This window comes from Nycticebus coucang, chromosome 11 (assembly GCF_027406575.1).
Source record: "Nycticebus coucang isolate mNycCou1 chromosome 11, mNycCou1.pri, whole genome shotgun sequence".
NCBI classification, from domain to species: domain Eukaryota; kingdom Metazoa; phylum Chordata; class Mammalia; order Primates; family Lorisidae; genus Nycticebus; species Nycticebus coucang.
The window spans coordinates 113,362,920-113,378,400 of NC_069790.1; the positions used below are offsets into that span (position 1 = coordinate 113,362,920).

Sequence of the window (15,481 nt, forward strand, 5' to 3'; positions counted from 1 at the left end):
TCTCATTCTCAGTATCTAGTCCCTGACTTCTCTGCCTCTGAAGGGCTCCTCCCAAAGGCTCCCGTCCATGTTGAGTGACTGCATTACTTCCCAACCTCTCACCGTGTTCAAAATAGAATCCAAGCTCCTGGGAAAGTGTAGGAGTCTTCCCTGCTCTTCCCTGCCCACAGACCCTGCCCTGGGCCTCTCCACACCTCTCCAAACTGCTGCCCTCTGTTGCTCAGAGTCCAGATAGGCCAGCCAGTAAGCCCAGCACTGAGGCCTATATTTAGGCACCCTTTATCCTCCACTTCATCTTCCTCAGAAGCACCATTCCAGACTCTTCCTCCTCCCTCATCACTCTGCTGGCCCCACTGGATCTACCCAAAGCAATATATAATTTTAATGCAATTCCTATTAAAGCTCCATTGTCATATTTTAAAGATGTTGAAAAAATAATACTTTGTTTTATATGGAATCAGAAAAAAAACCTCAAATAGCCAAAACATTACTCAGCAAAAAAAAACACAGCAGGAGGAATTACGCTACCAGACCTGAGACTGTACTATAAATCGATAGTGATCAAAACAGCATGGTATTGGCACAAAAACAGAGAAGCAGATATCTGGAACAGAATAGAGAACCAAGAGATGAATCCAGCTACTTACTGCTATTTGATCTTTGACAAGCCAATTAGAAACATTCAGTGGGGAAAAGATTCCCTATTTAACAAATTGTGCTGGGTGAACTGACTGGCAACCCTTTATCATTTCTGATTGAGGTTATTAGAGCTTTTACTTTTCTGTTTCTATTTAGGCTGTCCAAAGTTTTATATATTTTTCAAAAAACCAACTTTTAGTTTCATTAATTTTCCTCATGTTTTTTTTTTGTTGTTGTTTGTTTGCAATTTCTGCTTGCTCCATTCTGTTACTGAGGGATCCTGCTGTATTTCTCAGATCTTTGAGGGCTGCAAATTCTTGTCTCTGTATGTCAAAATCTTTGGTGATTTTGTCTTTGAATTCATTGAATTCTTGATAAAACCTTTCAATTGCTCCTTGAATCTCTAATTCCAATCTTACCTCCATTCTATTAATCTTATTTGCAATTCAAACTCTGAATTTGATTTCTGACATCTCAGCCATTTGTCTATGAATGGGATTGCCAGTTGTGTCCACCATATTGTTCCTTCAGGGAGTTGATCTACTCTGGTTATTCATGTTTTGGGAGTTTTTCCACGGATTCCACCCCATGATTATTGTATACTGTGTGGCTTGATTAGCAGATTAGGTGAAGTTGGGTTGGGGGGATCCTGAAGTAGTGATTAACCAGCCCTTTACCCAAGAACTGAGACTGATGTCTGTACCTTTTCCCCTAGAGCTTTTCAAAGGACCTGTACAGTGCTACAACCTGAGACACTGGGGACCTACTTTCTGTGGTGCAGCTAAGTGGCTCTGTCTTGTTTTCAGCTGGTCTCTGTCCTACCCTAGTGAATTAGTTACTCTGGATTGAAGTCTCAGCTGTGGAGAAATACCAGCAATTAAGTCACCCCACCCCCCCACAGACAATGACTGGAAAAGGAAAATCAAACCTTCCCACAACCACACACCCAGGGTACCACTTTGGATAGTCCTTGGGTGATTGGTCCAGTCTGAGAGATCCAAATCAATTGTCCCATTCGGCACCCAGTCTCAAGTGAGGGAGTTTAAAAGGTCTCTACAAACTAGATAGTGAGTATCTGCTGGCAGTTTGACTATGACTCATTCTGGTGCTCCATGAAGTCAGAAGGGCCTCCCCACCCCAGAAAATGAATTAGTTTGGGAAGGTTGATGCCTCCTTCCTCACCTTGCACCTCTGTCATACCCAGTCACTGGTAACCCCACAGGGCTATGACCCTGTTCCCTCCAATGAGCAGATGCTCCAGGATTTTGAGCCTGCCTGAGTCACAGAGGGATCTTATGTCTCCTCAGCCAGGCCTCCAAACTCTGCCACTATCTGGCAGTTGAAGCTGAGGCCTGACAATCTCAGGTGGTTAATGGAAGCTGGGGCAGTTCAGTCAGTTCCAGCCCCACCCTGATTGATGTTGCTGACACTTATATTTGCACAGAATTTGTGATTCTGTCCTGCCTATATTCCCCTGTAGACCAGGAGCCATTTGAGTTCAAAGAAACTGCGACTCAGCCCCTGTCTGTGCTGCTGCCCAGAGCTGATGTTTCTGTTTCCCCTGCAGTGTGTGTTGGGGCGGGTCTGGTTACAGTTTACACTCAGCTTTCAGTTTCCTGCCTGCCTTTGTCTCAGCTATGATCCCCTGAGGGCTGGGAGTTTCTTAGGCTTAATAGCGCAGTCCTCTGGCTAGTCCCCCCATGAGTATGCCATCTCTGCACAAGCATCTTCAATTCTCCATCCTGCTGTGCTCCGCCCAGGCCGGTACCATCTCAGGCATACCCTTTGCTCTGTGTTACCATCCCAGATCTATTCTGCCAGCATCTGCCACCAGAGAAGATGCCTGGCTTTCTCTGGTTGCCCAGAGAGACAGGGAGTGTCCTTCTAAAATATCTCCAGGGCTGTAAGCCCTATTGTTCCTGCTGTTGCTACTGCTGCTTTGTGCCGGGGGGGCACTGCCTCTCTTTTTCCTGGTTCCTTCAGTCCACTGTTTTCTCCTCACCCCTGTGCTGCAGAATTAGCACAGACCTACAACATCCCAGGCCCTGTCCATACCTCTTGAGAAAATGCCCAAGAATCTGGGACAGGCTTTCAGACCTCAGGATGAAAGTGGAGGGTAGTGCTGGGAGTTCAGAATTGCAGGTAGAGAATATATACAGTTTTATACAATTTTATGCCTGTCAGGAGATTGCCATGGCACCCCAGTAGGGGAAGGCAGTCCGGTTTTTAGAGGGTCTCTCCTGTGGGATAAAATGGGAGGATGTTTGAACTTTGCTCGCTTGTTTGTAGAAAGTATACTGCAAGCTGTTCTCATGTGGGAGGGGACTCCTGTCCATTTGGTGATGGATTTTGTACCTTTTGTTTGTATCCTTGGGGTTGCAGCTTGCCTCAGTAGGGTTGTTGTGCATTCGTCAACCTTCTCTCTTGGCTCAGCTCCAAATCTTCAGCTTACTTGCTAAACTTCTGTCCTTTAACTCTCCTTCTAGATGGGTGCCTCTGTAGAAAGCTGGCTCCAGTCAGCCATCTTGCCTCTGTCCCCTCCTGTGGTTTTCCTATTTCTGAATCTTAATTCAAATCTGTAAAGCATGCCAGCACCTTCCCACAGCTTGTGGAGCCTTCAGCTCTGTTCTTCACACTTCCAGAGAGTCCTAACAAAGCCTTAAAGTTATTTTGAGTCTTCTTGTATCTGAGAATAATATTTCAACCCCTCATTTTTTCTGATTTCCATTTGCTTGAAATACTGTTTTCTATCCCTTAACCCTGAGTCTTGATTTGTCCTTCAGTGCTAGTTGTGTTTCCTGGACACAGCATATGGATGGCTTGTGCTTTTCTTTATCCAATCAGCCAGCCTGTGCCTCTTCAGTGAGGAATTCAATCCATTGAAATTTATTGAGTGATCAATAAGTGTGGTGGAATTCTATTCATCTTATTATGATATAGTCTGTTGTGTAGTTTTATCCTTTGTGCCATTGTGGAAGCTTAGCTCTGGCCTTTGGCTTCTGGGTGTTTACTTTGTTGATTGTCCATTGTGGTGTTCAGTATTGAAAATAGGTCTAAGTATTTCTTGTAGAGCTGGTCTTGTTATGGTGAATTTCTTTAGTGCTTGTATATCTGCAAAAGAATTTATTTCTCAATCAATTTTGAAGCTAAATTTAGCAGGATACAGGATTCTGGAATTTCTGAAAATTATATTCTTTAAGGATATTGAAGGTGAATGACCATGCTCTTCTGGCTTGGAATGTTTCAGTTGAGAAGTCTGCTGTCATCCTAATGGCTCTGCCCTTGTAGGTCATTTGGTGCTTACATTTATCTGGTTGCAGTATTTTCTCCTTCATCTTGACTTTGGACAGTTTCATTACACTGTGTCTTGGAGAGTGTCTGTTAGTGTTGAGATGACCTGGGATTCAATATCCATCTAAAAGGAGTGTTTCAGGATCTTTAGTAAAACTTGGGAATTTTTCATTTATGATAGTCTCCAGTAGGGCTTCCATCCCTTTGGAAAAATCTTCTTCCCATTCAGGGATTCCTATTTATCCATATGTTTAACTGCTTCATGGAGTCTGGTAGTTCTCTAAGCACCTACTCTGCTTTCTCTATCTTCTTTTCTGACTCTGTAACTTCCTGTGTTAACTCAAAGACTTTATCCTCTAACCCTGATGTTCTTTCTTCTCTGTAGTCTAATCTATTTAATCTATTTTGGATACTTTATACTGCATCTTTACATTCCTTGATCCTATCCTTCATTTTCTTAAGCTTATCCATTTCTTTTCTTTGATCAACATATTTCTCATCTGATTTTGGTCTATCTTTCTATTTTCTCGTCCATTCCATTTATTATCTTAATTATCCATATTTTAAATTCCCTTTATGCTAGATCCATTAATTCTTTATAGAATGAGTCTTCTGTAAAAGCTGCTTCATGGTCCCTTGGAGGAGTTACTCTATTTTGGTTTTTCATGGTGCCTGAATTTTTCCTTTGGTTCCTCCTCATGTGCTTTCTTCTTGTTCACCTCTTTATACACCCTTTTCCTCCTCAGATTATTCCTTTGCTTCACATTAACTTATCTCAGAGTTTATGTGATGAAGAGACATCTTGGTGTGAGGCTAAAATGAGGATAAAGGTAAGAAGAAGGGGGAAACAGGGATAAAAGAAAGAAAGAGTTAAAAAAGGAAAGAGTAAAAGAAAAGAAAAAGAAGAAAAGAAAAAAAAGGAAGGAGGAATAACAGAAAAAAAACTTGGAGAACAGGAGAGAAGGAGGTCAGAAAAAGAGGCTGAGAGTTGACAGAATAAATGGTATTGATCAGGATGGTGCTAAGGACATGCTTCTAACTCAAAGGTTTGAAGGGAGATGAACTGGGAGTTTCCTCCAAATCAGGCAGTCCTTAATAGCCTTAACAGAGCCAGATTCTTCCTCTGCCAAAAGTAGAAAGGGAAGTAAAGGAGCAAGAACAAAAAACACTATGGAAAAATTAAGTAAGAATGAAAATGAAATAGAAAAATTCTGCAGTGCAGTCTTGCCAATACTATCTTCCTAGGACCAGAGGTAGAAAGTCTCTTAGCACCCTTGAGCCAGGTCACTGCTATGGCCTACCTGCTAGACCACAGCTGTGTTCTCCCAGCTCTCAGCAAATAAGTAAATATAGATAAAGGAAATTTAAAATACCATAGTATAACAGAGAAGAGAGAGGGAAGTGAAGTAAAGATAGAAAAGAGAAAGACAAGAAAAAGAGAGGGGATATCTTAGCTATTGTAGAGGCAATTATTGTAGGAAAAATGAGAAAGGTAGAAGAGTGTCTCTCCAAAGGGAAAATGTACTGGAGTAAAATGTGGAGAGAGAATAAACGAGGCTAAAATATTGTAACCAAAAATTACAGGAGCCCTTGCTCTTGGTGAAAGTAAAAACAGAAGTTAAGAAAAGAACCAGCTATACAAATAAGCAAGAAACAAAACACATCAATACAAAATATTGAAAAGCTCTAAATAACCTTAGTAACAAATAAATGAAAGAACAAAAAAAAAGAAAAGAAAAGAAAAAGAAAATGCTGACAAGAAGAATAAAAAAGAAAAAATAAGCAAAATAAATAATGAATTTATATACATATATTTATATGGCAGGAGTGTCCAACATTAGTAGCAATATATTTGTGGTGCACTATGTTGCTGGGACATCACATGGCAATGGACAACACAGCTAATAACCTCTTTCTGGATTACAGGCATAGACCTGATTCCCAATTTAATTGTCTACAGTGTTTGCCTGATTATTTCCTCAGCATTCAGGTTCTGCCAGGTTGGGAACTCAGATCTTTCCAGAATCCTTCAGAGGCAAGTCTCACCATGCCCCCAGACAACAGTGCTGGAGTCCCTGAGTTTGTCATAACTGCAGGATCGATCCTAGCAGGCAGAACTAAAATGGCTATGTCCCTGTGGGAGTCCTGCCCTCACAACTGTCTCACAATTTTTCCGTAATTGCTGACCCCTTGCTGCCAGGATCTTCCCAGAATGGCTGTCTCTACCACTGCCAAACCAGTGGCAAATCTGCTCCAACCAACCCTCAAATTTGGCTGCTATATACAGTTTGTGTTTGCTCACTCTTCCAGGCAATTCGCTCAACACAATTCCCCTGAGAACTGAAAACTGCAAAAAGTCTTCTTCTGGAACCAGACCCCTGCAGCTACTGACAGAAGCTGCCAACCTCGGCTCCCTCCTGAGGCTCCTGCCAGTGTGATACTGGCCTAGTGTGTCAGACCTCTGTCCCACTGCTCCAGTTCAGGTAAAGCAACTAGCACTCCCACCACCTTGCAGCATAGCTCCAGGCAAAATCTCCTCACCAAATGCTACCAGACTAATTCTCATTTCTCAGTTGCTCTAGAAGAGCTCGGCCTGACAGTCTTCCTGATCTGCCACTTTCCCCCACAAACTCCCAACTCCTGATCTTAAGCAAGGAGTCCTGCATGGTGGTTTCATCTCAGCCTTCTCCTCTTTGGGCTACTCCTTTTAGTCTCTTCAAGTTTCAGTTCCTCACTGAGAACATATTGAGAAAAAAGTCTGAGTGAGTCTATTAACATACTCAAAAGGCTTCAAGAATTGCACTTGTCTAAAACGTTATTTGCAGGTCTTCCCAACGCTCACCCTGAGAAAGGCACAGGGGTAACCCTGCTTCCTCCCTAGACCTCCTCCAGCCTCTACACTTTCTTCCCTGCCCCTCAAATGACTAACTTCAGATCTTGGATACACAGGTCCAAAATGTTTTATTTATTTATTTATTTTTTTTTTTTTTATTAAATCATAGCTGTGTACATTGATATATTCATGGGGCATCATTCACTAGCTTCACAGACCATTTACCAAGTTTTACATATACCCTAAGATGCACCGCTGGTGTAATCCCACCACTCCCCTTCCCTCTACCCATGTCCCCCCTCCCTCCCCTCCCTTTCCCCCTTGTAAGAGGCACCACTGGTGTAATCCCACCAATCCCCTTCCCTTTACCCACCTCCCCCCCTTTCTCCCTTCCCCCTATTCTTAGGTTGTAACTGACTTATAGCTTTCATGTGAAAACCCTAAATTAGTTTCATAGTAGGGCTGAGTACATTGGGTACTTTTTCTTCCATTCTTGAGATACCTTACTACGAAGAATATGTTCCAGCTCCATCCATGTAAACATGAAAGAGGTAAAGTCTTCATCTTTCATAATTGCTAAGTCATGGAAGAAGCCCAAGTGCCCATCGATCCACGAATGGATTAATAAATTGTGGTATATGTACACCATGGAATATTATGGAGCCTTACAGGTCCAAAATGTAAGGAAAGCCTGCCCCCTGTTGCTGACTTTATTAATGACTCCAACTTGAGACCTGCCTTAATGGTCTGTATCCCTTTAGGAGAAAAATGGTGCATGCGCACTTGGGCATAGTAAAACTGGCTCCATCAGGATTGGGAGAAACTATGATGCCAAGACAAAGGGATATTATTATTTGTAAAGCCAGTCTGGATGAGGGACCCCTGTAGGTGACTAAAAGGACCCTCACTTAGAGGGTAAATTGTTGATAAGCAAAAAGTAAATTAGACAGAAAAACATGAATATTTATTGCAACTCAATTCATAATTGCCAAGTCATGGAAGCAGCCCAAGTGCCCATTGACTCATAAATGGATTAACAAATTGTGGTATGGTATATGTATACCATGGAATACTATGCAGCCATAAAAAGGAGCTAGAACATATTCTTTTTAGTAAAGTATCTCAAGAATTGGGGAAAAAGTACCCAATATACTCAATATTACTATGAAATAAATACATAATCACCTATACATTCATACAAATGACATAACTACAGTCCATAAAGGAGGAGGGAAATGAGGGAGAGGGGTGGGAAGGGGAAAGGATGGGAGAAGGGAGGGTCTCTGGGGGAACCTCACCTAATGTGCACAATGCAAAGGTACATTTCAAAACTACTAAGAATAGAGTATAAATGTCTTACCACAACAAATAAGTAAGCAAGGTGATGGTTAAGTTAATCAGTTCGATGTAAGCATTACTCATTGTATGTCAAATCAGTACATTGTACCCCTTAAATGCATCAATGTACACAGTTATGATTTAATAAAGGGGAAAAAAGGCAGAAAAACATGAGTAAATAAATCAAAATAAACTATGTGCCCCAATGAAGACAGGTAACAAAGAAGAGGCCTTGCCATTTGATAAAATCAATCGACCTTTGGGCATTTGGTAGAGTATTTTGAGATCTGTCACTATTAATGAAGTAAATAGTCTCCCCTTTTCCTTCTTTCCTAATTTTTTTTTTTTTTTGTTCCCTCGGAGACAGAGTCTCACTCTCTAGTCCCAGGCAAGAGTGCTATGGCCTCAGCCTACCTCACAGCAACCTCTTACTGCTGGGATCAAGTGATCCTCCTGTCTCAACCTCCCAAGTATCTGGGACTAAAGCTGCTCACCACAATGCCCACCTAATATTTTTTCAATTTTTAGTAGAGTTGGGATCTCACTCTTATTCAGGCTGGTTGTGAACTCCTGACTTCTAGAATTACAGGCATGAGCCACTTTGCCACCTGGTTCTCTTTGCTCTAAATTCTAAGAGCCATTCCCTCCCATCCACCCTAGGGCCCTCTAAACAGTTCTATTTGCCTTGGTGGTTAAGTAAATCCCATTTGTTTATTGTTGCTGTTGTTGCTATTGCCAGGCAGTCTTCTTCATAAAGTCTTTCCCCAGGCTGATATCTTCCAGTGTTTTTCCTATTCTTTCTTTGAGGATTTTTATCATTTCATGCCTTAAATTTAAGTCCTTTATCCATCTTGAATCAATTTTTGTGAGTGGAGAAAGGTGTAGGTCCAGTTTCAGTCTTTTACATGTGGATATCAATTCTCCCAGCACCATTTATTGAATGGGGAGTCTTTCCCCCAAGGTATGTTCTTGTTTGGGTTTATCAAAGATTAGGTGGTTGTAAGATGTTAGTTTCATTTCTTGGTTTTCTATTTGATTCCAAGTGTCTGTGTCTCTATTTTTGTGCCAGTACCATGCTGTCTTGACCACTACGGCCTTGTAGTACAGCCTAAAAACTGGTATGGTGATACCCCCGGCTTTGTTTTTGCTGCTAAGAACTGCCTTAGCTATACGGGTTTTTTTCTGGTTCCATACAAAATGCAGAATCATTTTTTCCAAGTCTTGAAAATAGGATATTGGTATTTTAATAGGGATGGCGTTGAACTGGTAAATTGCTCTGGGAAGTATAGACATTTTAACAATGTTGATTCTTCCCAATCATGAGCATGGTATGTTCTTCTATTTGTTAAAATCCTGTGCTATTTCCTTTCTTAAGGTTTCATAATTTTCTTTATAGAAGTCCTTCAACTCCTTTGATAGGTATATTCCTAAGCATTTCATTTTCTTTGGGGCTATGGTGAAGGGAGTTGTGCCTTTAATTAACATCTCATCTTGGCTGTTCTTGGCATATACAAAAGCAACTGACTTGTGGACATTTATTTTATATCCTGAGACATTACTGTATTTTTTGATGATTTCCAAGAGTCTTGTGGTTTAGTCTTTAGGGTTCTCCAAATATAAGACCGTATCATCAGCAAAGAGGGAGAGTTTGACCTCCTCTGCTCCAATTTGGATGCCCTTTATTTTCTTGTTTTGTCTAATTGTAATGGCTAGAACTTCCAGCACTATGTTGAACAGTAATGGTGACAGAGGACAACCTTGTCTGGTTCCAGTTCTAAAAGGAAAAGCTTGTAGTTTTACTCCATTCAGTAAAATATTAAATGTGAGTTTGTCATAAATAGCTTTGATCAGTTTAAGAAAAGTGCCACTTATGCCTATACTCTTCAGTGTTCTAATTAGAAAAGGATGCTGGATTTTATCAAATGCTTTTTCTGCATCTATTAAGAGGATTGTATAGTCTTTGGTTTTACTTCTGTTAATATGGCGAATAACATTTATAGACTTGCATATATTAAACCAGCCTTGCATTCCTGGGATGAAACCTACTTGATCATGATGTATGATTTTTTTGATGATAAGCTGTAATCTTTTGGCTAAAATTTTGTTTGAGAATTTTTGCATCTATATTCATCAGTAAAATTGCTCTGAAATTCTCCTTTTTAGATGAGTCTTTTCCTGGTTTTGGTATCAGGGTGATGTTTGCTTCATAGAACGTGTTGGAGAAGATTCCTTCCTCCTTAATCTTTTGGAATAATTTCTGCAGTATGAGAATAAGCTCTTCTATGAAGGTTTAATCAAATTCTGGTGTGAAGCCATCTGGACCAGGGCATTTTTTTGTTGGGAGATTTTTTATTGTTTCTTTGATCTCAGTGCTTGAAATTGTTCTGTTCAGGAGATCTATTTATTCCTGGCTAAGTCTAGGGAGAGGGTGTAATTCCAAATATTGATCCATTTCCTTCACATTGTCAAATTTCTGGGCATAAAGTTTCTGGTAGTATTCAGAGATAATCTGTTGTATCTCTGTGACATCTGTTGTTATTTCCCCTTTATCATTTCGGATTGAGGTCACTAGAGATTTTACTTTTTTATTTCTAGTTAGACTGGCCAAAGGTTTATCTATTTTATTTATTTTTTTGAAAAACCAACTCCTTGTTTCATTAATTTTCTGAATGATTCTTTTGTTTTCAATTTCATTAATCTCAAATTTGATTTTGGATATTTCTTTTCTTCTGCTGGATTAAGGCTTAGATTTTTCTTCTTTTTCCAGTTCCATCAGATGGTTTGTGAGTTGGTTGATATGCTCTCTTTCTGTTTTCAAATGTAGGCTTCTAAAGTGATAAGTTTTTCTCTCAGGACTGCTTTTGCTGTATCCCATAGGTTTTGGTAGCTTCTATCTTCATTGTTGTCATGCTTAAGGAAGTTAATGATTTCCTTTTTTATTTCTTCCTGCACCCAACTGTCATTCAGCATAAGGTTGTTTTACTTCCATGCCTTTGTGTGAGGTTGAATGTTTTTGTTGGAGTTGCATTCCACCTTTAGTACCTTGTGATCTGAGAAGATGCAAGGTAGAATTTCAATTATGTTGATTCTGTTGAGGTTTGTTTTGTGTCCTAGGATATGATCAATTTTGGAAAATGTTCCATGGGACGATGAGAATAATGTTTATTCTTTACCTTTGGGATGGAGTGTTCTATATATGTCTATCAAGCACAGTTGTTCTAGGGTCTCATTTAAATCACTAATATCTTTGTTTAATTTCTGTTTAGAGGATCTGTCCATCTCTGAGAGAGGGGTGTTAAAGTCCCCTGTTATTATGGTGTTATAGGATATCATATTGCTCAGACTAAGCAAGGTCTGTTTCAAGAATCTGGAAGCATTTAAATTGGGTGCATAAATATTTAAAACTGAAATGTCTTCCTGTTGTAATTTTCCCTTGACCAATATGAAGTAACCATCATTGTCTTTTTTGACTTTAGTTGCTTTAAATCCACATGTATCTGAAAATAAGATTGTAACCTCTCTTTCCTTCTAAATTCTGTTTGCCTGAAAAAATGCCTGCCAATCCTTAACTCTGAGTTTTAATTTGGCTTTTGATGTGAGGTGTGTTTCCTGCAGACAGCAAATATATGACTTGTGTTTTTTAATACAATCAGCCGATCTATGCTTCTTCAGTGGGGATTTCAAGCCATTGACATTTATTGAGATAATTGACAAGTGTGGTAGTGATCTATTCAACTTACTTTGTGAAAGTCCATTGCTTAGTTTTGTCTTTTGCATCATTGTGGAAACTAGGTTCTGTTCTTTAATTTCTGGATGTTTACTTTGCTGAAGGTCCATTGTGATGGTCAGTGTGTAGAACAGGTTGAAGTATTTCCTGTAAAGCTGGTCTTGTTGTAGCAAATTTCCTCAATGTTTGCATACCCATAAAAGATTTGATTTTTCCATTAATTTTAAAGCTTAACTTAGTGGGATATAGAATTCTGGGCTGGAAATTGTTCTGTTTAAGGAAATTAAAGATAGATGACCATTGTCTTCTGGCTTGAAAAGTTTCATTAGAGAAGTCTGCAGTCACCCTGATAGATTTGCCCCTGTAGATCAGTTGGCACTTACTCCTGGAAGCTTGCAAAATCTTTTCTTTTGTCCTGACTTTAGATAGTTTCATCACAATGTGCTTTGGAGAAGCCCTATTTGAGTTGAGGTGACCAGGGGGGTCGTCTGAAAGGAGTATATCAAAATATTTGGGGAAGTTTTTATTTATAATATTCTCTAGAATAGCTTCCATTCCTTTGGGACATTCTTCTTCCCCCTCAGGGATACCTATAACTTGTATGTTTGAATGCTTCACAGAGTCCCATAATTCTGTCAGTGACCGTTCTGCTTTCTCTCTCTTCTTTTCTGCCTCTTCAACTATCTGAGTAATCTCAAGAGCTTTATCCTTTACCTCTGAGATTCTTTCTTTTACATGACCTAATCAGTTGTTGATACTTTCTATTGCATCCTTAAGTTCCCTAATTGACTGCTTCAGTTCCTTCAGCTCTGCTGTATTCTTTCTATATTCCTCATATTGTTCATCTCTTATTTGATTTTGTTTTTGGATTTCCTTTTGGTTATTTTCCACTTTCTCAACAAATTCCTTCATTTTTTTTATTGTTTTCCACTTTCTCAGCAATTTCCTTCATTGTTTTCATCATCTGTATTTTAAATTCCCCTTCTGTTATTTCTAACATTTCTTCATAGGAGGAATCCTCTGCTGTAGCTACCTCACGATCCCTAGAAGGGGTTACTCTGGACTGGTATTTCATGTTGCCAGGATTTTTCTGCTGATTCTTCTTCATGAGTGCTTTCTTATATCTGTTTCCTTAGCCTAATTTTTCTTTCACTTCTTCTTGCTCTTTAAGGCCTGTGCTTATGGCCTAAAGTTTTAATGAGTCCTTTTGGTATGGGACAAGAAGGATGAGAAGATTGAAGAGCAAGAAGGAAGAAAAAGTTTTAAACAGAAAGAAAAAAAGGGGGGTGGTAAATAAAAGGAAATATTGACAAGAAGAAGAGAGGCACAATAAGGAAACAGAAGTAATATAGGTGTATAGTAGGGTACTATGACCCAACCTTAAAAGCTCCCATTTTCTGGGGGTGCTGGGATGGGTGGTTCCCTCAATATCAACAGCTCTTTGCCAGCTGGATCAGACATAGTACCCCACTTTCACCAGGTATAGAGGAAAGACAAAAACACTATAAATCAAACTAAAACAAACAAGCAAAAACCCTTATGGGATACAATTGGAGAAAACAAACAAACAAACAAATAATAGGGGCAGAAGCACTGACAAAAATGCAATTCTAATTGTTAAAGTAGGCAAAAATGGAAGATTGTATTTACACTAGAGTAGTGAAAAAAAGGGAGAGAAAAGAAGAAAAAGGAAAAAATTTCAAGGAAAAAATGTTGAAATTAAGAAGAAAAAAACCAACCAACTAAACAAACAACAAAAACAAAAACAATACGCCAAACCAAACAACTAAACAGTATGTATATGCTGCTGAATATTGTCCGGGCGACACGTGATCTTCTGAGGTCTGAGATGTTGATCAAAATATTAATAACAGCTGTTTGAGGTGGAGCCTGGAGGCCTCTACATGTCTCTGAGACCCTATAGGCTTGGGAGCCCAAATGTCTCCTCAGCCCACTTAGAAGACACTCTCAACTATAAACCTTGCCCAAGAAGAAGCTTTCCAAGGGGAGCACTTAGCGCTGGGATCTCTCCTGGCATGGCTGCCTGCTTATCCAATGTGCCAAATCCAGACTCCATCTACGCCCCTGAGGGCCCAGGCTCTTAATCTGCCAAACACTTGGATCTCTGCACTTCCTCAGCATCTCAGTCTCCACCTTTGGCCAGCTCAGTCACTAAATTACTCGGCCAAGGTCTCCCAGCCAATCCCCCCACTGCAACATGCAGGGGCAGCTTTCCCACAGTAACTTTGCAGGCAGCCCACAGCTGAATGATATTAGCTCCCCTTCAGCTCATCAGTTCAGTCCAGGGCCCCAGACAATGCCCAAAGAGCTCATCAGTTCAGTCCAGGGCCCCAGACAATGCCCAAAGTCGTCCGCACACCTGGCCTAGATCTCCCAAGGCAGTTCAATTGAGTGCCCAAGTCCAAAAAACCAAAACAGCCCACAGGTAAAGCTTTTCCTGCTTATAGTCTTACTGTTGCAATGGTTACAGCTGCAGGAAGCCTCCAACCAAAGAAACGCACCCACTACTTGCCAGTTTTCTTCTGCTTCTGTCCTCCTTGTGGGGTCCAGAAGTTTCTCACTGACTTCCTGTGTCACCAAAGGGAAGCCTCTGGGCAAAACCCACTGGCCGGAGATGTCTTGAGTCTTCTTCTCCCCACTCTTACTGCACCTGGCTGCATAGAAGCTGCTACTTGACCACCATCTTAGTTCAGTCTGTAGGCAGACTTTTCAATGGAAACTTTTCAAGTCAGAAGAGAATGGTCAACCTACCCTTAACTTTCTTAAATAAAATAATTTTCAGCCCAGAATTCTATATCCTGGTAAGATAAGATTTAAAATATATGAAGAAAGCATATTTTTTACTGATATGCAAACATTGAGAAAATTTGCCACAATAAGACAAGCTTTATAGGAAATAGTTAGACCTATTCTCAACACTGATCATCACAATGGAACACCAGCAAAGCAAAATAAAGGACAAAACCTAGCTTCCACAGTGATGCAAAGGATATGATTAAGCAACGGTCCTCACAAAATATGATGAATAAAACTGCACTACAAATTCTCTCAATGAATGTTAATGGCTGAAATTCCCCACTAAAAAGGCACAGGCTGGCTGATTGAACAACAACAACAAAAAAGCACAAGCCATCTATATGAAGTCTCCAGGAAACACAGCACACACCTAACCTCAAAGGACAAAGCAAGACCCAGGGTCAAGGGATGGAAAGCAATATTTTAGGGAAATGGAAATGAGAAGAATGGAGGGTTCACAATCTTATTTTCAGATATAAATGGTTTTAAAGCAACTAAAGTCAAAAAAGACAAATATGTACCCTTCATAGTGGTCAAGGGAACAACACACCAAGAAGACATTTCAATTTTAAATATTTATGCACCCAACTTACATGCTCCCAGAGTTATGAAGCAGACCTTACGTGGTATGAGCAATATGATATCCTATAACATCATAATAGTGGACTTTAGCACTCCTCTTACAGAGCTGGACAGATCCTCTAAATAGAAACTAAAAAAAGAAACAAGGAACATAAACATGACCCTAGAACAATTGTGTTTAATAGACATATACAGAACATACCATTCCAAAGCTAAGGAATGTATTTTCTTCTTGACAGCCCATAGAAAATTCT

General features: G+C 40.0%; 1 gene segment (V, D, J or C); it reads left to right on the forward strand.

The window, feature by feature from the left end:
* LOC128598243 (T cell receptor beta constant 1-like) overlaps nt 1–15,481 on the forward strand; it is a 232,182-nt gene that overhangs the window by 159,048 nt on the left and 57,653 nt on the right.